General features: G+C 42.6%; 1 protein-coding gene across 8 annotated transcripts in view; it reads right to left on the bottom strand.

Annotated features, from left to right (window-relative positions):
- Positions 1-21418, bottom strand: part of Mapkap1 (MAPK associated protein 1) — a 234542-nt gene extending 213124 nt beyond the window's left edge. For 5 of the 8 annotated variants that reach the window (XM_057755381.1, XM_057755379.1, XM_057755385.1 and 2 more), the window contains exon 1: positions 21021-21418. The gene's annotated coding sequence lies outside the window, so the exon portion shown is untranslated. The remainder of the gene's footprint in view (positions 1-21020) is intronic. The other 3 variants (XM_057755382.1, XM_057755383.1, XM_057755387.1) reach the window with 1 other exon arrangement.
- Between the last annotated feature and the right edge of the window lie 6425 nt (positions 21419-27843).

Below are 27843 nucleotides of genomic sequence, written 5' to 3'. Positions count from 1 at the left end.
CAGAAGAGGGGCACCAGATCTTATTACAGATGGTTGTGAGCCACCATGTGGTTGCTGGGAATTGAACTCAGGACCTCTGGAAGAGCAGTCAGTGCTCTTAACCTCTGAGCCATCTCTCCAGCCCACTAACCATCATCTTACAGTGAGACTAGGAATCAAGAGTGTGCGGTTCCTCCACAGACCCATGTCCACATAGGGGCTCTTCCACACAAACAGAAAAGAAACACAATGCAATGTATATACCAATACTAAATGACTATGCTTTCCAAGAAACAGAAAAGTCCCAGAGAGGAAGTGGTAGCATTTTAAGGATGGCTGGGCTTTGCTTAGGCAGAAATACAAAGAGGATAGTGATAGATGACCCATGCTGTGAGCAGTACTGATCACTTATCATCTAACAGCCAGACTAGGCTACACTGACCTCTTAGTTTGGTAAATCTGGGTTTGCACTATAATTTGCACTGATCAAATGTAGTTGAAATAATTGTATGAAATTTCAAAATCTTGACCTCTAGATGACTGGCTTTGGAATATTTCCAAATCATCATCAAAAGAAAACCATGTGTTATATAGACATGTTCATGTAGGTATGCACACCTGTATGTGTAGGTGCCTGAATGTGTCTCTATGGAGGTTACAGCTGGTACTGTTTTCTTCGGTCACTCTCCACTCTATTTTTTGAGACAGAGTCTCTCTGAACCTAAAGTGCAACAAATCAGCTAGGCTGTGTGGCCAATGAGCTTCAGGGACCCAGCTTCAGGGACCCTAGTGCTGGGATTATAGGCGCACATCATGCACTCAACTTTGATATAGGTTCTGGGGTTCTGAATTCACACCGCATGCTAAGCAAACACTTCTACAGAGCTATGCCCACAGCCCTAAGAAATTTGTTATGTTTTGTTGTTGTTTGTTTGTTTTGTTTTCAAGAAAGGGTTTTTCTGTGTAGCCCTGGCTATCCTGGAACACACTCTGTAGACCAGGCTGGCCTTTAACTCAGAGATCCTCCTGCCTCTGCCTCATGAGTGCAGGGATTAAAGCTGAGTCACCACCATAGCTAAGAAATTTGTTTTTAAAACTCATTAGTTACAGTCTATCCTATGATTAAACTACACCTCTTTGTTTTAAAAGAAAAAAATATATACATCACTAGAACAAGGTGTAGTAGCAAGGTCTGTAGTTTCTGCAACTTGGGAAGTAGTGGCAGTAGGACCAGAAGATCAATAACCCTCAGCCACACAGGTTCAAGGCCAGTCTAGACAGTATTTCTAAACAAAAACAAACAAACAAAAAAAACCCACAGTGGTTAAGAGCACAAACTGCTTGTCCCAAGGATCTGAGTTCTGCTCCCAGCACATAGGTAGGTAGCTTACAACTGCTCCAGCTCCAGCAATTCTAGTTTCTTCTGGCGCCAGCATCCCTATGCACATACTACCATCTCATGTTTCATGATTAAAATAATACATTTTCAGAAAAAGAAAACACTACTAAAATTGATAGTTAAGAAAAATGTGCAATGCTTGTTTTTGTGGGGTTCAGTTTCCCAGAGCATATAGGGATTTTCTTAAACCCCAGTATCAATCTGGAGAAAAACTAGCCTTGATGCTATTCTTTCTCAAGGGACAACTCAAAATCAAAATTCTGCCTACAGATGTTCCTGATGACAAGTACAAAGAATGTAAGCAATAATCACTAAGTAACAATTAATGTATAACCATATATGAAGCTCCAAGCCCAGGTCAGACTACAGTATTATTCCTCCCCTGTTATAAAACATCACTTCCAGGTCCTGAAATAATGTTAAGTTACGGGCAACAGCAGTAGAACTTCAGACAACCTAACCACCCACAACACTCAAAGCTCCAAATCTGACAATAATTTCAGTGATTACAAGAAATCTATCCGTTTGCTGCAATGTAGCCCTAAATTATTTTTTCTAATGGGTGTTATCTCTCTGACATAATAGGTTTGATTGGCAGTTGTAGAAATAAATAATTTCAGGTTTTACATTAAGATCTCAGGTAAAAAATGTTTATAGTTTTATCTAGAATGAAGATACAAGTAATGTCAAAGCAGCTAGACTGTTTTCAACATGAAATCATTGGTTAAGGGTTTAAGCTGTAAGCAGTGTAAGCAGCTGTAAGCCTCCCAAGTACTCCCTCACAGACATTACTCATCTGATGAGGGCTACAAAGCACTTACTATGTGTCAGGCACCAGAGATAGAGACTAGAGAGAAACAGCAGACTTGACCACTGCACTTATGGAACAGGGGGTTTATGGGAGAGGCAGTTGCATAAAGTCTGGTCTCTTGGCATCATCCACCCTCTTTATTGCATAGCTACCCTCTTTTCTTGACTTTACAGGTCACAGTCAACAGAACATGACAAAGGTGTGAAAGGCACAATTCCTCAGTAACATTCTGTCACGTGAGACCTCTCAGTCAAGTGAAGACAAAAATGGTCAACGAAAGAGATTCCCAAGGGCCTTGAAGCAAGCAGTGATGCAGCAAGGACCACGAGCTCAACACTGAGACTGTCTTGGTCATTAGTTAAGAGCTGTGAGAAACACAGCCTACCAACAACCTAAGCTGCTCAGACACTCACCACCAGCTCACACCTTCATTTCAACTCTGAGATCATGTGGAGGAAGCCAGCTGGATCCTGCCTCCTATCTCTGAGAGTCCTAAGCTTGTACTGCTTTAAGTCATGCAGTAAACCCAAATGTAAAGCACAGAGAGCTCTCTCTACAACCTGGTTCCACTATCAGCCCTTCTCCCCTCCACTTCCTGCAACTCTCAATAACTCTGTGTATTTTCTGGTCTTTAAAGGGTGATGATGTAGCTCCTGGTTATGAGATCTGCTCTTCTCCTACACAGTCAAAACTTCCCTTCAGGCCAACACAAGCATCTCACCCCCGCGATCTCTTCTCCAAGTCTTAGGGCCCACATGGTTTCACAGGCACCTTATTTCTGCCTTCAGTATTTAGCTGTAGGGACATCATTTCTTTTTTTTTTTTTTGGTTTTTCAAGACAGGGTTTCTCTGTAGCTTTGGTGCCTATCCCGGAACTAGCTCTTGTAGACCAGGCTGGCCTCGAACTCATAGAGATCCACCTGCCTCTGCCTCCCGGGTGCTGGGATTAAAGGCGTGTGCCACCACCACCTGGCTAGGGACATCATTTCTAAGGAACTATCTGCTCCAAACTGATGCAACTCTTGACTCAGTAAGGTGGTTGTTTTATGAAGGTGTCAATCTCCCTCTTCTTAAATCACTTGCTGAAGACACAACAGTGGCAACGGTTTCAGACATCTGGCAATTGCCAGTCCTATCTATGGCTGTCACACTGGGGATGGGTGCTACTAACAAGGGGATGGCCAATCATGCCACAGTACACAGGGAAACACCCACCACAAAGAACTGTAGCATCAAAATGTCAGTACCAACAATGCTGAGGTCAAGAAACTTTAATTTGTGACTCAAAAAGACATCTGTGGTCACTTCTAATTCCCTTAGAATCATTTCTTACTAAACCAAAGAACTTTGCTACTAAAATCTAAACTCAAAACTTCTGCAATCTAAACAACTCCTACTATTTGTGTTCTGATAGTTTAATATACTAGGAAGACCTAGAGCTCAAATCACTGCTATTATAATATACTGCAAGTCAGGCATAGTGGTGTATCCCTTTAAGCCAAACACTAGGGAGACAGAGGAAGGCAGATCTCTCTGCGAGTTCAAGGCCAAGTCCAGTCTATGTAAAGAGTTTCAGGACAGCCAGGGCTTTACAGTGAGACCCTGTCTTTAAAAAAAAAAAAAAAAAAGTCAAGCTGGGTATGTCAATCAATGGGTAAGTGATCACTTTCATGCATGAAATGCTGGTTTGATCCTCACACTGCATAAATCAGACACAGTAGTGCATGCCTATAATCATGGTACTTGGGTGGTGAATACCAAAGGATCAGATGTTCAAGGTCACCATTGGCATTTAGCAAGTTCACAGCACTTGGACTGCAGGAGATCATTATAAACAAAACAAACAAAAATCACAGTTGCATTTCCTCATCCTTTTTCTACAAAGCCCATCTGCCTGTCTGGGATGATGACTCGGTTGATAAAGTACTTTAATAGTCATGAAAGAATGAAGACCTGGGAGCATGCCTGTAATCTCAGCACTTGGGGGAGGAGGGAGCACAGCAGAATCATGAGGATTTACACGGACTGCTGGCATGCCAATACAGCCGAATCTGTGAGCCCCAGGTTCAGTGAGAAAGACTCTATCAAAGTGACTCTCAATCTTTCTAATGCCATGTCCCTTTAGTACAGTTCCTAATGTTGTGGTGACCCCCAACCATAAAATCATTTTCATTGCTACTTCATAACTGTAATTTTGCTACTGCTATGAATCAGAATGTAAATATCTGTGTTTTCCGATGGTCTTAGGTGACCTCTGTGAAAGGGCGGTTTGACCCCAAAAGGGGTTTCCATCCATAGGCTGAGAATCACCACTCTATCTCAAAAGATAAGAAAATATCCAACATTCTTTACATACAAGTGAACATCCATAAACACACATACACTTTTTTTTTTTTAATTAAAGCCTGCCTGCCTTCCTTTACTTGGGTGCCTCTTACTCATTATTCAAAAATCCAGCTCCATGGTCAAATCTTTCAGGAACTTTCTAACGAGTCCCACGTTAGCTGTTCCTTTAAATTACCACTGCACTGCACTGCATGGCCTATCCATGTCTAAGTAATGAATCCATCCATAATAGTCACTAAGTACTGAATGGGTACATTCAGCAACTATGCACTGGAGGTCAACATCTGTCAGGCACTCCTCTAGATACAGAACACACAGTGTGCACATATACCCACAGTCCTGCGTTCATGGAGCTCATGTTCTAATGAGACCAGTCAAACAAACAAAGCATGAATACTACAGCAGCTAGAAGCACTGTGGAGCACAGCATAGGGGAGAGCGAGCCACACTAGATGGAGTACTAGATTGCCACTGCAAACAAAATAGCACCAGAATGGTTCATTGCGGAGTTTCTGACAAGGGAAAGCCATGCACATATGAACACTGAGGAAAAAGAGTTGCCAAGTTAAGGCTGTTGGCACATGCCTGCCACAATTCAAGTACGCTAGAGTCCTGCAAGAGGGACAAGCAGCATGGGGTAAGAGCTAGAAAAGTAGGACAAATCCTTACAGATACTCTACGAAAAATGAGGAGGCAATGGAGAGTTATGAAAAGAGAAGCACAATAGGATCTAACACACATTAAAGGGATCTCTCCGGAGCCAGCAAGATGGCTTAGCAAGTAAAGGCACTTGCCACCAAGACTGACATGGTTGAAAGAGATGACTCCCTCAAGTTGTCCTCTGACCTCCAAATGAGCACTGTGGCATGTGTGAACCACAGAGGAAACCTGAATTCCAGTTCCCCAACTATCAAAGCCCCAACTGTATGGTTTGGACAAGTCACTTCTCTTGTTCACAAAACTATGACGTAGATTCTACTACTATCCATGTTCTACAGATCAATAAACAGAGGCAGACTTGCCAAAAGCCACACAAGGAAGAGGTAGAGTCATGATAAAGCCCTGGTAGGTTGGCTCCAGCACTCTACCCTGAAACCACACATTCTTTCCCTAAGTCTACTTACCACACTCTTGTGGCACATTGAAGCCACAAACATCTGTGCCTCCCACACAGGGAATCAGGGTAACAAGTGCTCAGCTGCAGTCCTCATCCGTAAGGGGAAATTCAGACAGTAGAGAAAACACAAGAATATAAATGGTCACCATAAAGCATGACAGCCACACTGGATTTCTATAGTGTACCACAGAATCACAACGAACAGATGGCTAAGTGAAATTGGGTGCTCACACAAGGCTTCCCAAGACATAAGTGTGACCAAGACAATGAAAGTCATCACTTCAATTTACCCACCTGAAGAGCAGTTGCAAAAGAGCTGACACTGCTCTGTAATGCTGGCTCCTTGATCAGAAAGTTTGCAATAAAATCCCCCTTTCCATGGATGGTATGGAATCAAAGACAGGATCCTTATAATGATACAACTCAAGGAAAGTGGGGGTGGGGGGAGTCAGCAGGAGGCAGGTCTGAGGGGCTGAGAACAATCAAGTATAAAGCTGCTTAGGTCCAAATCTGGATTTGGCACTCACTATAGGGTCTATGGAGAATAACAACCCCTATGGTTATTACCTCATCTGGAAATGGGAATCATTTTGATGGCTACACAGAATGGGAAAGACTGACTGAATAAATGAATGTTATGTACTTATGATACTGCGTGGCCCATGACAGGCACTACCCAGATGCCTATTATTACTGTTGCTATTATTCCCTGGTTTATGATGAATCTACAATGATGAGAAAGAAGACGGAATAGTTAAAAGACAGGCCAAGCAGCAACCTTCAATACAGTCTGTACTAAAGCAAGAAATAGCAGACCATGTGTTTATTAACTAGACCTACACAGCGTTCAAAGTTGCTGATTAAATTAGCATTTCAAAGACTGCTAGGGTATCACATGGCACAGAAGATCCATCTAACGGACAAGGCAGAAGACTGCTGTGAACCTGTGACAGCAGCCCAAGGAAGAGAGGCTGAAGTCTCAAGCGAAGCCACAGATGCTTTCGTAAACGCAGGAACCATTCCAGAGATAAAAAGGAGAACTTGGTGACTGAGTAAATGCAGAAGGGAACATTTACACTGTCAACAATGAAACACAGATCACAGAAATGCCTTAGCAGGTAAAGACGCTTGCTACCAAGACTCATCTGAGTTTGATCCCCAGAGCCCACATAACACAGAACTGACTCTTGAAAGTTGTTTTCTGACCTCTACGTATGTGATACATAAACTTTTTAAAAGAGTTTTAACAGGAGCAGGTTAACAGATGGGGGTGAAGGTGCAGAAAATGAATTAATTTTAGACACAATGAACTTGAAAATGGACTACCCAAAGAGATCAGCAAGACCCAAATTACACTTGTAATACTAGTTCTTTGGAGGCAGAGGCAGGAACGTCACATGTTTGAGACCAATTTGAGCTATATAGCTAAACCACTGGGGGTAGGAGGGAGACATACCTGTAGCTCTGGAGAAAACTGAGAAAATCTGGAAGATATCAACATACATGTGACAGATGAAGTCATAAGTGAATGAGCTTGACCAGGGAATGTGTATGGCAAGAAAGCCCAAGAAACAACAACAGCAACAGACTAAATATAGGCTCACAAGCATGAAGCCCTACGAAGAAAACCCAGAAGCTGTATTAGACACACACAAACATACACACACAGAGAGACTGAGACAGAGTAAGAGACAGACAGGAGACTGACACACGCACACATGCACATACACACAGACTCACATGTGTACACACACACACACACATACACTCTGCCTGTATTCAAGCATGCTACATAAACTTCCAAATTCTAAGCAGTTCCTCTCTTCACAGGCTTGGAAGCTCACACTGTTCCCTGTAAGAAAGAAGTTCCCAGTAGATCGTCCTTGTGAGGAAATCACAACGAACCTTTTTTGGCTTCCACCACTGTCCAACAGAGCCTCGTAAAGATATGCTGGGAGTGTAAGCATGGTACAATCACTATAGGAGACAACTGGGCAGAGCCTCACAGAGTTACCATGTGAGCAGTAGGCTCAACATGCACCCTAGAGAACTGAACATACATGTTTACATACAAGTTTGTTCACACATATGCAAAACAGCATAATAACCAAAAAGGCCAACTGGTGAAAGGATAAACAAGAGGTGGCACACACATACGGTGAGAAAGGAAAGCCACAGATTATAACTCTATTTCTATAAAAGGCTGACAAGAAGCAAAACCAGAGAGATGCAAATCAGAGCAGTAAATCAGGAGTAGAGGGAGAGAAGTGGGGACAGGATACAGGACAGGGGAGAATGACACACGACTGGGGTTTGACTGTTCTAAACAGACAGTGGTGATGAACAAAAAGCTTTGCAAATATATGAATTGTACCCTAAAAAAGGTGAATGCTATGGTATGTAACTCATACATATCTCAATAAAAAAGGAGTACAGACAAGGAAGGCTAGAATCCATGCTACTTCTATGATGGTTTGAATAAAAATGGCTCCCCACAGGCTCATAGGGAGTGGCGCTATTAGGAGGTGTGGCCTTATTGGAGTAGACGAGTCCTTGTTAGAGAACTTGTGTCACTGAAGGTGGGCTTTGAGGTTTCTGAAACTCAAGCCAGACCCATTCTGTCTGTCTCTCTTTCTCTCTCACTTCCTGAGGCCTGTCGATCACTATGTCTGCCTGTCAGCTGCCATGCTTCCTGCCTCAACAATCATAATGGACTAAACCTCTGAACTGCAAACCAGCCCCAATTAAAGGTTTTCCTTACAAGAGTTGTGGTCGTAGTGTCTTTTCAGATCAACAGAAACAGTAAGACAACATCCAAGACTTTTTCTGGTTCCAGTGACTCTAACCTAAAAGTATCAATGATGTTCTTCTCTGTGTTGAACTAACAAGAATAATCAAAACCTTAACCTGTAAAATGAGTTGGTGCCAGCAAGCAGGTAGGAAATCACTTGGACAGAAACACAAGGCTCCAAGTCTTCTTCCCCGAGGAAGGGAACTGTGAAATACATCAGTGTGGAGGAAGCACATTCCAGTTTCTAGCTGAGGAGACTAATCCCAGTGCCCAAGTCCAGCAGCACATCTGACTTTCAAGAAAAATGTCCATATGTAAGAGCATCAGCACTCTGGCCTGAGAAGTCAGAGAGGTGATACGCTGCCTCGGTCAGCAATCCAGGAGAAATTTGGTTTGGGATAAGTCAGATGACAAGAAACAAGAAGGGTAAAGTGTCATGAGGAAAACGCAAAGGCTGTGCATGGGATCCTACCAACCAGAAGCTGAGAAAAAGTGCGGTTTCTCTAGATCTCAGCTCCTCCCAGTCTCAAAAAGCTGCTGCCCACTACAGGGCTTCAATCCAATATTCCAAAGTTCATATCCTTCTCAGATATTAGCTAATAGCGTTTTAAGAAAATTAGCTACTAGTGTTGTTTCCTTGGAGTTAAAATGGAAATAAGACTTTGGCCTCGTATCTATGATACACTTTGACATTGACTGTGTCAATTTGTACATTTGTGTAATTTTATATTCATAAAATTACAAAGAATGAGCTATCAAAAAAGGAGTCTTTACTCCTTCTTTTCCATGGATCCCAAAGGCATTTAATCAGAATCCTGTGCAATCTAGCTCTCTCAAGAACTCATCTGCTTCTCATTATTTCAATAACCTAAGCAAGCCACAGGCTCTCACCTAAGCTATTACAACTGCTTCCTACCTTGTTCTAAAGTCTTTCACTGAATTCCTGAACTGCACCCTAACTCTGAACCTTGTCTACCCGGCAGCTTCGCACCCATCCTTTAGCGCTTTCCCTCCATACAGAACTACTTTAGTAGTACTCACTCAACCTTCATCCATACAGAAACTTCTCTCTGGAAATTTTCTGCCCTGTCACCTAGCTTCTTCACCCTTCTGAGTACTGTTTAGCACATACCTTTAATCTCAGAACCTGGAAGACAAGAAGCAAGTGGATCTCTGTGAGTTCAAGGCCAGCCTGATCTATAGTGAGTTCCAGGCCTCCCAGGGCTACATAGAAAGACCCTAAAAAAGAGAAAGAAAAAGGCAGCAGCTAAACTACTGCCTAGAGCAGTGGTTGTCAACCCATGGTTGGGGGTCAAGCAATCCTTTCACAGGTGTCTCCTACAACTACCAGAAAGCACAGCTATTTATGTTACGACTCATAACAGTAGCAAAATTACAGTTATGAAGTAGCAACAAAAATAATTTTATGGTTGGGGATCACCAAAACATGAAGAATCATATTAAAGGGTCACATCATTAAGAAGGTTGAGAACCATTGGCTTAGAAAAAGGCTCTGAAATGAAAGGGTAGGGAGGGCACCTATGATACAAACTATAGGCACTATACTGAGAAAGGAAGTGATGCCCCCCACCCCTAAAAAGAATGTTAGACACAATGCATAGTCCAAATACCAATGTAAGGATACTATGAAATACTTCAAATTCCAAAAGGACTCGGGCTAAAGAATGGTTTTAAAAAATGTCCCCAGCAAAGACCAAGGGACAGAAGGTACAAGTGAAATAAAGCCGGACTCATGACTAAGGGAGTGGATATACTTATTCTCAAGTCACTGAGCAAGCTTCAGTTTCTCAACTACAAATGAAAAGAGTGCATCATTTCAATACAACTAAAGCTAAGCCCCTTAGCCCACCGCTCATATTACAACAGAGTGACACCCAACGTGCTAATGAACTCCACGTAAAACCTGAGAGGGCTTGAAAAGGAGAGAGAGAAAATTTAAGACAGCTTTTTGCTGTTTGTGGGTTGTGTGCCGCAAAGAAATTGTCCTGACTCAGCAGCAGGAAAAAACTGGCTGTTTTAAAATGCTGGCTTTCTGGGCTGTGCCGCCATCACGATCTCTGTTTGGCTCCTGCGGGAGACAGAGCTTTTAAACGGAGCATTTGGAGTAAAGTGCTATGGCTTGCTTGATGGCAATGTGGACTGCTGTGTGCCTGAAACTGTGTGTGGCCAGGGGCACCAAATGGCTCTGAGGCAGGAGTGGGCTCAGCTCTGCGACACTGAACTGTGCTGGTCTCAGGCAGGAACTACCGTAATTACTGTAATAACAGCACAGTTAAGGTTTCGACTGGGCAGGACACAGGCGGTACTGTATTACCCCTACATGGTGCAACTTAAGTTTTTAAAAAGTGCTTAACATTTTAAGAAATGCTCCTGGATAGTAAAAAAAAAAATTACAGATTCACAATAATATAGATTCAGACACTGTTGGATCAATGTACGTAGGCTTGAGAGAGAGAAAAAAATATATAAAGAATAAAGTTAATGTCTTAAAAAAAAAAAGGTAAAGTCTTTAAAGAGACGGAGTACAGATAATTATAGATTAAAAGAAATAAAGAAAAATAAGCCACGTAAAAATGGAAAATTCACAGAGAGTCTGGATTCTTTGTATTATTGTGTTTTCTTTAAAATTTTTGACTGTAAAGGAGCTAAGTGCAGAGAGACATTTCATTATATGGGCTGCCAAGCTAAACCAGAATGGATACAAGGGTATTATGATTTTAGAATATGGGTCTAAGGATATGATGCTTTGGAGAGAGTCTTCTTTTGTTTTCACAGAGGATGAGACTCTGTGGATTGCGGCTATACCAATATGGTATGATAGACCACGCCCTCTTGAAAGGTTGCTGTGAACACCTTCAGAAAATTACTTCACTCAACTGCCGACTGAGATGACCCTGACACACAGGTTACACCATGAAATATCTAAATACAACGCCCCCATTCAGCAGGAAGCAGTTTGGAGAAAAAAAAACTGCGCCCATGTTCCCAAATATTGCTTATAAATGTTCTTTTACATTTAAAGGGGGATATGATATAGATATGAATAATCTGCATTGGTATGGATTATAAGGTCAATTTTGTTATGTGTATATGTATTTCTGATCTTGATTAAGGTATTGTGATTGTGTAGTTCATTTAAAAATGTAATGTATAGCCGGGAGATGGTGGCGCACGCCTTTAATCCCAGCACTCGGGAGGCAGAGGCAGGCGGATCTCTGTGAGTTCGAGACCAGCCTGGTCTACGAAGCTAGTTCCAGGACAGGCTCCAAAGCCACAGAGAAACCCTGTCTCGAAAAAAAAAAAAAAAAAATGTAATGTATAATTAGGAAATATAGGTTGCTAATGGATAATCATCAATAATAGTAAAAATTGTAGTCATGTTAGTTAGATTTTCTAGATATATAGAGATATATTTCAGTTGGATAGGCATTCTTCATATCTTTCAAAGACTACAGAATATGGCAGTTTAAATGTTTTAATAATTTAGGGCTTTTCATGATAATGAGACACGTCTGCTCCTGGCAGCACCAATCTACTTTGAAGATGGGCATCGAAGAGGATCCTTATGGAGTTTGATAGACATTTGGGCAAGACACTGCTCTTGCCTGGACTGTTGCATAAACTGGACACAAAGAACTCGCAGAGAGAGGACTGCTAAACTTGCATAAAGGTGAGATGATCTTTCAGGGTTCCTGATTCATAAAAGAGTCTGCGAGACATTCTGCAGGACACAGCAGATAGTGACTAAACTGTCTTTGAAATTTCCTGCTTCATGGAAATGTCTGCTGGATACTATGGGCCTGAAGGCTGAAGATGGATGCCCCAACGGTACAGAGGAACTTTGGGTGACTGTCCAGGCAGTGAGATGTCTCTGTCATTTCTAGAGTTTGACGTTTCTTATTTCTTGTTTACTTAGGTAATATTATATCCTTCTGGAGTCTTTGATGGAGTTGAAGAATGGATAGATAGTTATAGTTTTTCTTAGTTATGATAAGAGATAAAATAGATATAAATATTGTAACTAATTCTTGCTTGATAACCATTTTGTTATATGTAATTTTACTATGTTAAAGTTAAAGCCTTTCTTTTTTGTTTAAACAAAAAAAGGGGAAATGATGGAGGAGTTACTTTCATTTAATAAAGAAACTGCCTTGGCCCATTTATAGGCCAGCCCTTAGGTGGGTGGAGTAAACAGACAGAATGCTGGGAGAAAGAAGCCGAGTGAGGAGTCGCCATGATTCTCTCACTCCAGACAGACGCAGGTTAAGATCTTTCCTGGTAAGCCAGCTCGTGGTGCTACACAGAATATTAGAAATGGGTTAGATCAATATGTAAGAGTTAGCCAATAAGAGGCTGGAACTAATGGGCCAGGCAGTTTCTTTATTAAATGAAAGTAACTCCTCCATCACCCCATGCCTAGTTTAGGGCACACACATCTGTCACACTTCACATTCAGATTTTGCATTTTGGGCTTTAGACCAACAATCTGGCTTCTTATGTGTTTGTTGCCTATGGTAATATAAGTTCTATCAATTCAGAATTTTCACAGTCTCTTTGGGATTGTGGCCATTCCTTAGTTTTGTTCATACCTTAGCTCAGCAACTTCAGTGAGTTATCAAAGCTTCATTAGCTTGTAAACAAACTGTTTCTCAGATAAACTCAATTGCTCCACACAAGGAGCTTAAGCAAATAAATAAGTACAAAACAGGCAGAGATTATAAATTAGGGCAGACAAATCTGTATCTAGCCCCACACTGGTAAAGAGCATTCTATCAATATAGTGAAATGCTAATCTCCTAATTAACAACCTAATTAGGTAATTATGGCTTTGCAGAGGGATGCCGAAATGAAATATGACAACATGGTCACCTCTTTATATGGCACCTGTGGGCCTTTTCAGCTGTCATCCTGAAGAGTGCAGTATCAATTTGAGCAGATGACAAAGTGCTGTCATTTTTCATCCTGATAATACACAGAATGCTTTGGACAGAGCAGTTTACAAAGGAAACAACTTGCCTGGTATTTTTCTGATTTAAATATGCTCACACACTTGTTAAATTTTGTGCATGATTTGATATCACATACAGGAAAATTACCGTGCACAGTTAAAAAACTCACCTAACTGGCCATAGCACTTAATGTGCAAGCTGATATTATTTCAGTTATGAAATATATAATTGGAAGAGTCTAAGGTGATAATTCACCATGTCATTTTAATATTCATACTTTACTGACACTAGAAAAATTAATATCTAAACAAACTTTTGCCTTCAATTTTTTTCTTACAAAATAAAAAAGATGGAATTTGCTCTTGTGAAAGTAACTTAAAATGGAGACCACCCTGAGCAGACAAAGCCATTTAGACCACATAGGCAACTTTAACCTTGCCTAACTTGTAAACGCAAGCAAAACTGACTTGATCTATTTTTTGTAAATGCTTGCCTGCATTACAGTAAAACAGAATCTAAGCTCGGCCAGTCAACCACAGCTACATCTAACCTGTAACTCTGTAGCTAGTGAATCTTTGAAGAGATTAGACAGGACAACTATGGAACCACAACCAAATATTTTCTTTGCTTTTCTTCACTCTTACTATAAAAATCTCACTTTGCCTTTCTTAGTAGAGTAGCCGAACCACTTATGGTTTAGAGTCCCTCAACCCATGAGCCATTAGGAAAATGATGGTTCAGTGGGTAGGGAGCTTGCTGCCAGGCCTAATAACGAGCTCAATCCCTGGAAGGCCAGAATTGACTCTAAAGCTGTCCTCTGACCTCCACACTCAGGAACCATGGCACATGGTACACCCACACATGCACATCACACACAAGAAAGTAAACAAAACTATGTTGTACCCTGGTTAACCTTTGCTTTATACTTGTATGACCCCACCCCCACCAATTTCCCCATCCCTTCACTGTCTCATCATTTGGGTTCTGGAAATTAAACCCAGTTTATTAGACTTGCTAACAAGTGTCCTTACCCAGGCTGGCATGTGTGTATGTGTTTAACACAACTTATTTTCTCTATCAAAGAAGCTTTTTATAATATATAAGCTTTAAACTCACAAACAACCTCTTTCTGTCAACTGGTCAACTAGAAGCCTTAATTCCATAGATGCACAAACCCCTCCTAGAAGTAAGACTAAGCTGTCAAAGGGCTAGTCGCTATCCTACTGGGCACTGAACAAACAGGTGATGGCAACATGGGCTCACTATACTAATATAAATGCAATTCTTCCATAATTTTTTGAGAGTCTCTCTATGTAACCCAAGTGGTCTGAAACTTGGTATATAGTCCAAGCAACCCTCAAATTCATGATCCTCCTACCTCAGTTTCCCAAGCAATGGAATTACAGTTTTAGGCCATAATGTCCAGCTATAGGAAACATCCTTGAATATGAACATTTTTCTACATCTATAATTCTTTAACAGAGGTTTCTAAAACTAACTACAAGTTATGAATACATAACTCCATCATAAATAAATACTGCTCAAGGTCTTTTCAGAAGCTATACCAAATTTTAACAACTTAATAGTTAGACAGGTCAGACATCAACTTTTGCCAGAAATAAACAGTTTCAACGAATCTTTAAACTTCATATCACAAAGTTATACCTACAATCATTCACTCACAAATAATGAAAAATGACTTTCTGTAAGCATTAAAAGCAAATGATTAAGGAGAATGGACAAATCAAGGAAAAATTGCTACTGGTGGCCCAGACACGGACGCCCTGCCCTAGCTTTGGTTTCTGCACCTGACAAACATTCCTTGCTCTAGTCACTTCTAAGGATAGTTACCAAACTTTAATTTTTTTTCTTTTCTTTTTATTATTGTTTTTCTTTTTGGCTTTTCAAGACAAGGTTTTTCTGTGCAGCCCTGGCTGTCCTGGAACTCACTCTATAGACCAGGCTGGCTGCGAACTCACAGAGATTCGCCTGCCTCTGCCTCCTAAATGCTGGGATTAAAGGCATTTGCCACCATGCCCAGCTTTAGTGTAAGTTTCTAATGTTACTCAGCAGATCAACTTATTTAACCACCCAAAAACAGCATACTGAAACTTTTCTCAATAGAACATAGCAGTCATTTATGCTAAGTAGTTCACAAATCAAAATTACAGTGATTAATCTCAGGATCCAGATGTAAAAAAATTCTTATTCACTCATAACTACCTAGTCAGTCCTGAATGTCCTGTGTCCCTGTAGCAGACCCTGCATCTCTCCAGAAGCACTGCAGTTCATATAAGGTACTTACACGGTCACTTAGCCCTACCACTTTGCAGACTGTTAGGTCACACGGTCAGTGGTGGACAACCTATATAAAACCCAGGGAAGTGTGGTTTCAAGCTTCGGCTCCATACTGTTTCAGTACTCAAGCTGCACCACTAAGCGTCCTGGATGTCAGCAACTGAATCTCCTATCCAAGAGCTGCTGTTTCCAAGGGCTGGGAAGATGGCTCAGCAGCTCAGAGGACTGGGTTCAGTTCTTGGCACCCACATGGCAGTTCACAACTGTGTTTAACTCCAGTTCCAGGGGATACAATGTCCTCTTCCAGCCCCCAAGGGAACTAAACCCATGTAATGCACATATATACATGCAGGTAAAATATGTACATAAAACAAAAAGTTCATCTTTAAAAAGAGCTACAAATGAAACACATTCTTTCAAATGATTTTCTACTAATTCCCTGCTGAAGCAGAATTTACTTACAGCACAGTACCTTAAAACAAGGCAGTGGGGGTGATTGCTAAACACTGTTGTTCCTTTGCAGCTATGGGCCTTCAGCCAACTTATCTGTATCAATAGCAGAAGCACAGTCATGAAAACATGCTGGAAACACGAAAACACACATTTAGGGGGATCTGACATAACAGTCAATTTATTTCTCAAGCAATCACAATAACCCCAGAAGTGACTCTAACACCTTTCTGCAAAATTTCAAGTTTGTTTTTTTTAAGTGGTTCCTCTCCATTTTCTCATTTTTATTTTTTTAAAACTATCTTCTACTTTCAGTTCAAATTTTAGGCTTCCTATCTTACATCCATTTCCCCGATACACCCAGATTGCTTCCAAGTAGAGTTAATAAATTCTGAATGACTGCTTAGGATTTATTCCCTTCATTTTTATATTTCATATTATTTCTTTATACAATACAGTATGAATAAAAACAAGTATCTAACAGACCAATATTTCTTCAATTTTCACCTAGTGAAAGAGGGGGATTTAAATAACAATAAATTGAACTCTTAGACTGGGAACTCCTTGACCATATTTCTCTTACTCTGCTGGGTGACTCTCTGTCCCCTTTCAATCTTGAGGCAAGAACAGAGGATACAGGCAGGGCACGGCCTGGCGTGCAGAGAGAAGGAACAGCAAGAGAGTACCCTGCTGTGTAACTCTAACTAAGCACAGCAGCTCTTGAAAAGACTTCAGCAAGACTTGATTTTCACTATTCACCATCCAGAGAGGGAAAGATCCAAGGATCCGGAAATGATTTGCCCAGACTTCAAAGGTGTTGCCCAGCGAAGCTTATCCTGAAGGTAAGTCTCTCTCTGAGAAGACACTTTCTACAAAGCTGTGCTTTTCTGGCTGCCAAGTTTTTCATCTCAATAAGTTCTACCTGCTCCCCTGCGTAACTCCACCCCACTATAAAGGGCTGTGAGGGCAACGGGAACATGGTACACAGAACTTACTGAAGGAACATCACTTTGTGGTATTACGAAGAAGGCCAGGGAAGACAAACTTGACGGTGTATACAGTGAGACAAGCACCAAATCCAAGTATCACAAGGTCTCCTCATCCCTTCAAAATTTAGCCTGATGACATGAGAAAATCATACACTGGCCACTCTGAGAACTAGATTGGCAAGAATTAAAAAACTCCTCTCTCTAGCAATTTCCCAGACTTCTGTGCTTCTAAGACAAGGTTTCTTTCTGTAAACACAAGGTCAGGGCACCTTCAGTGGGAAATGTAACAGACTTCTCTGTCACGTGGCAATCTGACATCTGGCTGCATCCTTCATAGTAAGGCTGAAATAACCTATCTCTAAGATCTTGTAAAGCCACTGAACTGGAACAGTTTTCAAAGTCTTCAGTTGAGTCAACAAGCAAAATACACCCACCTAAAAACAAAACAAAACAAACACTCCCGAAACAGTAGATTAGCTGATGGGCCCTGAGTGCAGAGACCACCTCCACCCGCATTGTGCCTAGCCAGCGATAGCACACTGGAGCTCTGCACACAGTTGGCTCCTCTTTGTAACATTTCAATCAGGTCCACATTCAGACAGCAAGAACAAGCAACCTGGCACAGGACTGAAGAGGCAGTCCTTGAGCTCAAAATATCAATTGTATAAAATTCAGGAAATTTCTTTTTCTTTTGTTTACTTTTTGGTTCCTCACTCATGCTAAGTACTAACTCTACCACTGAGCTGCACCCACCCCAAGAAGTTATTTATCTTTTCCATGCCCTAGTTCCCTCATCTATAAAACCAGGGTGATGCTCACACCTTCCCTCACAGGGACAGACCCTGGGGCAGCATATACAGAACGTGCTACTTCATCTACAGACATTTTCCCCACTGGAATGCCAATGGCCACAAAGTGGGGACCTGGCTTTATTCCCAGTGGCATCTCAAGGGCCTAACATTTTGCCTGTAACTGCTGAATGAATCACAGACCCTCCAAGTCTATCAACTGGCAAGTCAGGGTAGAAACTGAAGCCGATCTTGACTGCCTGGCATTCGTGCTCTCAGAATCTAGCCCTTCCACTTGACCTCTCAAACGGCTAAAAGCAGCAATGGCAATATCCTGGTGATATGCCTGGAACTTTTTGTAATTTGATTTGAGTAAGACTTCATGGGACACTGACTTCCAACAAATTATCTAACAGCTGAGAAACATGTGCAATGACTTGGTTTTACTCTCACTAGAAACCCACTCACCCTATGGGACCACATCCCAGGGATGTTGTAGCTGTCATTAGGTGAACCTGACAATTGGTAGGTTGAGAATTCCTTATTCAAAATGTTTGGGGCCAGAAGTGGTTTCGGGTTTCGGATTTTTCTGAGTTTTGGAGCCAGTTCACAGACTTCACTAGATGAGCATTACTAACTTGAACATCCCAAATCTGAAGTGTTGCTTAGAAAGCTCAGCTTAGGGTGCTCGGTTTCTTTTCTTTTTTTCCTTTTTTACGGGGGAGGGGGAGTGGAGACAGGGTTTCCCTGTGTAGATCTGGCCATCCTAGAACTCAGGCTGGAGACCAGGCTGACTTTAAACTCACAAAGATCCACCTGCCTCTGTCTCCCAAGCGCTAAAATTAAAGGCATGAGTCACCACCGCCTGCTAACAAATATTTTTTTTATTTATGTGTATGCATGTTGTCTGAATGTATGCCTGCATGCCAGAAGAGGGCATCAGATCCCATTATAGATGGTTGTGAGCTATCATGCAGGTACTGGGAACTGAACTCAGGTCCTCTATAAGAGCCCCCTGAGCTCTGAACTGCTGGAATAGCTCTCCAGCCCAACATGTCTTTTTTTTTCTAAAAAAAAAAAAAAAAAAAAAAAGGGGGGGGGGTGGGGTGGGTTCCCTAACGCCCAGGCTAGCCTCAAGCAATCTGTGCAAGTACTCTGTTGTCTCAAGCTGTCAAGCAGCAGGCCTGCACCACAGGACCTTGCCTTGTCCGCCTTTAGAGGAGTTTCTTGCTGTCCACTTCAACATTCTTCTTTTTCCTCTTACTCTGTTTCAATATGTACCTGCATAGAGTGCCATGGAAAGAAAGAAGACAAGACCTGGCTCTGTCTCATACCAGTTATGTAATTATCCCGTGTCTTCCTGTCTATAAGTTTTATTAAAATGATTAAATGAGAAAAACTAAAGTTCAATTTACCTTGCATTATGCTCATTCCCTTGACCAGAAGTCATTTCTCAAAAGCTAACACTGCACTACCCCCACTCCTGAGAAACTCCTCATGCCGGTGCCTGTCACCGCACTGAAGGGACAACTTCCCTCTCACAGCACAAAATGACAATCTTTGGTTTTGGGTTTTGTTTTGTTGGGGTTTTTTTGAGACAGGGTTTCTCTGTGGCTTTGGAGCCTGTCCTGGAACTAGCTCTTGTAGACCAGGCTGGTCTCGAACTCACAGAGATCCGCCTGCCTCTGCCTCCTGAGTGCTGACGTGCGCCACCACCGCCCGGCGACGGAGTCTTCTTAAACTGTACGACAGTGCCTGACCTCTATCTACACACAACAAATGCTTGCTAGATCACATGACTATAAATAACAAGCGTTTATAGGGTTCTAGGTAAGAAATCATCCCCAGGGCTAGAGACACAACACAGTCCAGCAGTTAAGAGCCAGGACTGCTCTTGTGGAGGACCCAAGTTCAGTTCCCAGCACCCACATGTCCAGCTCACAAGCACTAGTGGCTCCAGCCCTAGGGCATCCGACACCCTCTTCTGCCTTTCTCACCGCTGCAGGCAACTGCCCCCCCACAAACCCCACATGGACACATATATTTAAAAGATAATTCTTAAGAAAAAAGTAAAGAAAGAAATCATTAGACGCTGGATTGTCCCTAATTGGTTAAGCGAGACCACCTACAGTTGAACTGTGGGAAGCATAAATAATGTGTTAGAAACCAAAACCTGGGAAGTTTCTAGATGAGGCAGGGTAAACTTTCTTTTTTCAGTACTTAGGAACAAGTCAAAAGTGATTTGAGATCTTACTTATCCAGAGGGAAGGCCTATAATGGGGACTTTAATAAGCTTAACTGTAAAAACTAGCCAGGAGCCATAGGCGCAAAGATGCTATGCAGGCACTCTGAACATTAGTAGCTGAAGGCAGATGTGAGCACCCAGCTGGATAGGAAAGAGGCACCTGGTATGCCCCGTCAACCTCAGACTCCAGTGAGTTTGCAGATGTGGAAGCTGAAAAAGATAGGGGCAATTAACACTGAGCAAGTACTTTCACTGCAGCTAGTGGGGCCCCCAAACACAGGAATAACGCACTTTATTTCTGCTCTGATGGGTGTTCACTGGAGGGACCCATACCTTCTATTCGTCAAGTGAATGCCGACGTTTTAACTGATGTGTGTGTCCACGTCACTATTCACACGGGAGAAGGTTTTGGACTTGGCTGTTTGGAGGTTTATAACAAGCATGGTGCTTTGCATTGAGTTGGGGACCGCGACAGTTTCAAATATTTGCAATCATTCAAAGAAAGTGTAACAAATTTCTAGGTCCCTGGTTCATCTTACAGTTGGAGTTACACACTTCTTTAAACTATGGTCTTTTCTTCTTCCCACCCACTCCCCAGCCTCACAACTCCTGCCACTCCCATAAACAGAAAAACCGGAATCCAAGTTCCCAGCAGCACTCCAGATAGGAAAACAATCTGCAGGACCGGGTCAGGACTGCCCAGGCAATGCTTTGAAGACCTGATTTCTCAGAATGGAGCTGGGGCACCGGACCTTGCCGATTCTGGGCCTGAAGCCGCCGGTGCCTGGAGCCCCCCGCTCCCGCCCCCACACCACCAGGTCCACAGCCTCTCCTCACCTAAGTCACACACCCAGCTGTCAGGCTCGGGAAGGGCTAGGAAACGGATGCTCCCAGGCCACCGAGCACGGCCCCGACGGGCGGCCGCTGGGCAGCGCGGGCAGCAGGGTGCTGAGGGCCACAGGGTGCCACGGGCCAGGGGGCGGCGGCTGGGGCAACCTTTACCTGAAGCTGCTTCCACACTACGGGCCGCCTCGCCCAGGACACGTCCCTGAGGGAGGCCTCGGCTTCCCCACGCCTCTCGGCCCCTGCACCTCGAGGACTGGCGCTTCTACCGGCCGGCTCGGCTGCCGCGCCCCAGACTCGCCCTCATGACCCCGCCGCGCCCCGCCGCCGCCGGCCGGCAACAGCAGCCCTGTTACCCCGAGCCGCGACACGACCCGGAACCGCACCCGTCGTACCGGAAGTCCCCGGTCGGGAAGGCGCCTCCGGCTGGGGACGCAGTGCGCAAGCCCCAGAGCCAGGAGCGAGCGCCTCCCGGGGGGCGGGGCGGGGGCGGAGCCTGACGGATAGTTTGCGCACGCGCGCTGCGTCCAGGCCTGTCTGGAGCAAGTTAGCTGACTTCTGTCTGCCCTAAACTGTCAGCCCTCTGTAAGCTGTTCTCACTTTTACAGGGCACAGTCCTCAGCTTAACTTCTACGTCAGAAAGAGGAGTTCACTGCAATTATTATTTTCTAGATGAACATGGTATCAAACTTTTTAAAATTCCTATCTCAACACCCAGATTAGCGCTGCTCTCAGACCTCATCAGAGAAGTTTCATATTGCTGTGGACAGTGGTTAATACAGAAACTCACAACTGGCCAAAATGCAGAGACAGAACGTCTATGGAGTGCTCAACCAAACTGGGATACATCACACCTCCACTCTGGAAGGCTCAGAGACCATCACAGAACGGAGAACAGAAAGATGGCGAGAGCCAGAGGTCAGGAGCACTCAATATCTTATGGACGTGACAGGCTCTCTGCACTCAGGAATTCACAGAAGCTCAGGCTTCAAGACCCACATAAGACCAAGCCAGTCAATGTTCTAGAATGGAAGTGGGGAGCTCCCATGCCCCAACTCCTAGATGAGAAGCTATTGACAGTTGGTGGCTATGGGGGAAGGGGTTGTTTACCATAAATGTGCCCCGGGTAGGTCAGCCATCTCCAATGGATGTCCTCAAAGTCAGAAGTACATGGGCAACACAAATTGGAATTTAATTAAAAAAAAAAAATAAGGGGGGAGGAAGTTAAGAATTTGGGAGAGACTAGGAGTGAATCTGGGACAAGTTAGGGGAGTGCATGAATATGATCAAGATACATTAAGCCAAGCGGTGGTGGTGGTGCATGCCTGTAATCCCAGCACTCAGGAGGCAGAGACAGGTGGATCTCTGTGAGTTCGAGGCCAGCCTGGTCTACAGAGTGCGTTCCAGCACAGGCTCCAAAGATACAGAGAAAGGCTGTCTTAACAAGCCACGAAATAAAAAGATATTTTGTATGCATGTATGAAATTTTAAACAAATTTAATTTTAAAATCCTTTTTTTTACAGAGTCAAATACCAAGTCTATATTTTTGGGAGTCTTTGAACACTACACTTGATTTTTTCCAATAACAATGATTCCAACTTCTGAGTATTGCTCAGAATATGAGAATAAAATAGGTTGGTTAAAATAAAAACCAGCAAAGTTCCCAACACATCATAACAAATGTTAATGCTCTTATCACACACAGAATCGTGAGAATAACAACCATTTCAGCAATGGCAGGAGGTCTGAGTGAGACGGAAGACGGTTAACTTTCTGGGGTAGAAACAGTGGCAGAGGCCTGGGAGATGGCTAGTAAGTCACCTAGCATACAGACGTGAAAACCTGAGCTTGATCTGCACACCTCAAATACAGATCTGCATGTTGGCGTTGCGCATATATAACCCTAGAGAGACAGAGGTGGGCAGATCTCAGGGGCAGGTTGGCTGGTCAGTCTTACCTAATTGGTTGACTACCAAGATTCAAGGAGAGACACAGTCTCAAAAATTTTAGCTGTCAGAGACAGACAAATCTTTGTGTGCCTGAGGCCAGCCTGGTTTATATATCAAGTCCTAGGCCAGTCAGGATTACAGAGTGAGATCCTGTCTTAAAAAAAGTAATAAAAGTTGGGTGGTGACGGCCCAAGATTGACTCTTTCTGGAGGTCTGGCTATGGAGCACTTGAATAGGGTTTGTGGGCCCGGGTGCTTGTATGCCCGCTTGGGAAAGTAGCTAAGACTATGCCTGCAGCTCAGCACCCCCCACACCTGGGCAGGCGGTGGAATCAGGACTGCTAGGTGGATTCCTGCCGCCATAAACAGAGATGTTTCCAAGCCATGCAATGCTCTGCTTAGCATATTTAGCTATTACTCAGATAAAAAGGGTTTATATGCCCCACGATCATTCTCAGAGTTAAAGTGCTGAGCACGGCTCCTACCTGACGGTCCCAGAGCTGGCAGTAATGGTACCACCACCATTTTGAAACTGGAGAGAGGCGGAGCCAACATCCAGAGCAGCTGCAATCCAAGCTGCTTACCATTTTAAAAGCTCTTCAAGACAGTAAAGAATTACAGACACAAAATAGGAGAGATTTAGATTTAAAAGACCTCTAAATGAGTCACAGTGTTGGATAAATGTAGAAAATGAGTATAGAAAGTTATTTTAAAAAAAGTAAATGGTTTTAAAAAATGGTAAAGTCTTTAAAGAGACAGAATACAGTCATTACTTAAAAAGAGTAAACAAAGAATAAACCAAATAAAGATAAAACATTCACAGAGAGTCTGGATTATGAATATTATTGTGTTTTCTTTGAGTTTTTTTTTTTCTGTGAAGGAACTAAGTACAGAGAGACAATTCATTATATGGGCTGCTAAGCTAAACCAGCATGTATACTACAAAGATAACTTTACTTCAGAATTTGGGTCTAAGGATATGTTGCTTTGAAAAGAGGTTCTTCTTTTGTTTCCACGGAGGATGAGAACCTGTAGATTGCTTCCAGACGAATATGGTTTGATGGACCAAGAATCCCTGAAAGGTCACCATAAACACCCCCCAAAAGTTATTTCACCCAACTGCTCACTGAGATGAACCTACCACACAGGATACACCATAAAAAACCTGATTAATGGCACCCCCAATCAGCAGAAAGTAGTCTAGAGAACTACATTCAAATTCCCTAAATAATTGTTTATAAATGTTTGTTTACATTTAAAGGGTATATGCTATAGAGATTTGCATTGGTATGGATCTTGGTTTAAAAATTTAAGGTCAACTTTGTTATACTGTGTGTGTGTGTGTGTGTGTGTATCTGCTCTTGATTAAGGTATTGTGTTTGTGCAGCTCATTTAAAATGTAATGTGTAATTAAAAATACAGTTAATAGATAATCAATTATAATATTCAAGCTTGTAGTCATGTTAGTTAAAATTTCTAGATGTACAGAGATGTATTTCAGATAGATAGGTATTCTTTTTTAAAAAAAATTTATGATTTATTTATCTTTATTTTATGTGCATTGGTGTGAAGGTGTCAGATCCCCTGGAACTGGATTTTCAGACAGTTGTGAGCTGCCATGTGGGTGCTGGGAATTGAACCCAGGTCCTCTGGAAGAGCAGTCAGTGCTCTTAACCACTGAGCCATTTCTCCAGCCCCAATAGGTATTCTTCAAACCTTTCAAAGACTACAAAATATGGCATTTAAAATGTTTTAAGAACTTAGGGCTTTTCCTGACAATGAGACACATCTGCTCCTGGCAGCACCAGTCTACGTCAAGGGGATGATGAGCATCAAAGAGGCTCCTTATGGAGTTGGTTGGCCATTTGGGCAAGAAACTGCTCTTGCCTGGACTGCTTGAAGAACTGGACATGCAGGACCCGCAAAGAAATAACTGTTAAACTTGCCTAAAGGTGAGACAGTCCTTTGGGGTTCCTGCTTCATGGAAGAGTCTGCTAGACATTCTACAGGACACAGAAAAAAGTGACTGACAAACTGTCAATATAGGCGGAACTGTCTTTGAAATTTCCTGCTTCATGGAAAAGTCTGCTGGATACTATGGGCCTGTAGGCTGAAGATGGATGCCCCAACGGTACAAAAGAACTTTGGGTGACTGTTCAGGCAGCAAGATGTCTCTGTCAATTCTAGCATTTTGAAAGTTACTTACAATGCACTTCCTGTTTACTTAAGTAATATTATATCCTTCTGGAGTCTTTGATGGAGTTGAAGAATAGGTAGTTATAAGTATAGTTTTCCTTAGTTATGATAAAAGATAAAATAGATATAATATTGTAACTGTAATTCTTGCTTGATACCTGTTTTGTTATATGTAATTTTACTATGTTAAAGTTAAAACTTTCCTTTTTATTTAAACAAAAGGGGAGGTGATGTGGGATTCCCCTCTGTATGCTATAAATATCATTGTCTATAAAGGAACTGCTTTGGGCCTATAGCAGAGCTATAGGGGAACAGAGCTAGGCAGGGAAAACTAAACTGAATTCTTGGAGAAAGGAGGCAAAATCAAAGAGACGTCATGTAGCCCTGCTAGAGCCAGATGCTGGAACTTTAACGGGTAAGCCACAGCCATATGGCAATACACATATTAATAAATAGGTTAAATTAATATGTAGGAGTTAGCCAATATGAAGCTAGAGCTAATGGGCCAAGCAGTGATTTAATTAACACAGTTTCTATGTGATTATTTCGGGGCTAAGCGGCTGGGAACAAACAAGCAACCTCCTTGCTACAGTATATGATTGGTCTCTTGCTTCAAATGGGGATAGAAGAAGAGAGGCACACACTCACCAGCTGGATTCATACACGCACACCACCATGGTTCCTTCACGGATCTGTTATGAATAGAGCAGAAGTTCAATTTTCCCAGGTTGTTCTTTAAGGTTTAGGGATTTCTGTTCTCTCAGTCTGCTTGGTATGGAACCTAGAATCTGTTAAACCAAGGCTAGGGCCTTTAGATCTGATTCTCTCTTTTTACCCTTCTTGAGCCTACTCTGAAGCCCAACTGTCTAATTGAATCTCAGAGACATAAAGCCCAACTAAAACGGAAATCAGCTGGACTACCAAGCATGTATAGGTTCTAAAGATCAAATCCCCACTTCTGCTACTCAGTAGCACTGTGAGTCACCACTTTAAGCTACCCCCTCCCTTTCACACAGTTCCTAAAATATAAAAAGGGAATGACAGGAGTTGGAGATGATGCTCCGTGGTTAAGAGCATTCACAGAGGACATGAAGTTGGTTCCCACCATCTACATCAGGCAGCTTATACCTCCCTGGAACTCTAGGTCCAAAGGATCCAATGTCTACTCAGGCCTCTGGGCATCAGGTATATACATAGAGAACATATATACATTCAAGCACTCCCATATACACATTTTAAAAGGAAATCTTTTTAAGGGAATGACAAAAGTCTAATAAGCTTTTTGAACAGTGAAAATTAAATGATCTAATACCTGTCACTCACATGTACAGAACTGACCTGTTGACTACTAACAAAGAACGGTCACCACTATTATGACACTCTAGTCAGTCAGCAAGCATATGCTGTTAGGAATTAAATCTGTCTTAGGCATTAGAGAGTGGAATTCTTGTACCAAAAAAAAAAAAAATCAACATACAGAGAGGAAACAAGGAGAAAGAGGAGGAGGGAGAGGAAGATTAGGAGAAAGAGAAGACAAGGAGAAGGAGGAGGAAGGAGAAAAAGTTTAGGAGAAAGAGAAGACAAGGAGAAGGAGGCATTAGCATGCTTTTCTCAACCCGAGGATCAGCATTTTGAAGGTAGACAAGGAAACAGAAAGACAAAGCAACTGGATACTTGAGCCCCCGAGAAGCAGGAGTTGTATCATAAGACAAAGGGAGTATTAAAAGGCAAAACATCCATTGCCCCACCTCCTGACCTGTGGGCGCATATGGTCAGACCTCAAGAGCAAACACAGAAAACATACTGATGGTGCTGAGCTCAGGACTGGAGAAGACAAGAGCACAGAGGAGGTCCATCCTTCCTCATGGCCATGACCATCAGACAGCACATCCTTCAGCTCGGGTTTGAAAAGAAGCAGTTTGCTAGTGGATGTTGCTTTGTTTCAGGGCCTCAGGGTGGGGATCATGGACAAAAGCCCAAAGAAACCTGTGAGGCCACTAACAAGTTACTGACTTTCTAGTGCCTGCTTTCTCATCTAGGCTGTTGGGAGGGTTGGTATATGGAAATGGTCCATATTTTATGGTCTGATATACCAAGATAGCAAGGACTGTATCTTTTTACTGCTTTCCTCCCAGTGGCAGGCCCTATGCAGAGCCTTATTCTCCATGCCACCACCTGTCAGGCTTTATGTCTCCATGAATTCCTTCTGAGCTGCTAGGACATCACACCTGGCAGAAACAGTTTAGAGGAGAAAAGATGTCTTCGGGCTCACAATGGCAAGAGATTTCTGTCTGTGGTGGGAAAGCCACGGCATGGTAGCACCGTTTATGGCAGTAGGAATGTGTGGCAGAGGCTTTCACATCACAGCAAACTACAAAGTAAAGAGTTAGAGAGAAATAATCCTATACAATAAAGAAACTTCCAAAAGCATCACCATCCCTGACTTCAAACCCTGTGAAGGCCCAAAAATGTGAGCCTATTTCCACCTTGTCTGACTGTCAGAGAGTTGGAGGTTGCTCTAAGTGACTGACAAGCATAGTTGCAAGTCCCAACTCGGGATGTTATTACTTGATGCTTTAAACATTTAGAAAGCTCATTTAAGTACATCCCTGCCATCCTGACAGGTGGTCAGGATACACAAATGTACTTCTGCTCCTTCTTTTGTAACTATG

Source organism: Chionomys nivalis, chromosome 22 (genome assembly GCF_950005125.1).
Source record: "Chionomys nivalis chromosome 22, mChiNiv1.1, whole genome shotgun sequence".
NCBI classification, from domain to species: Eukaryota; Metazoa; Chordata; class Mammalia; order Rodentia; family Cricetidae; genus Chionomys; species Chionomys nivalis.
This window is presented reverse-complemented; position numbering and strand designations above follow the sequence as displayed.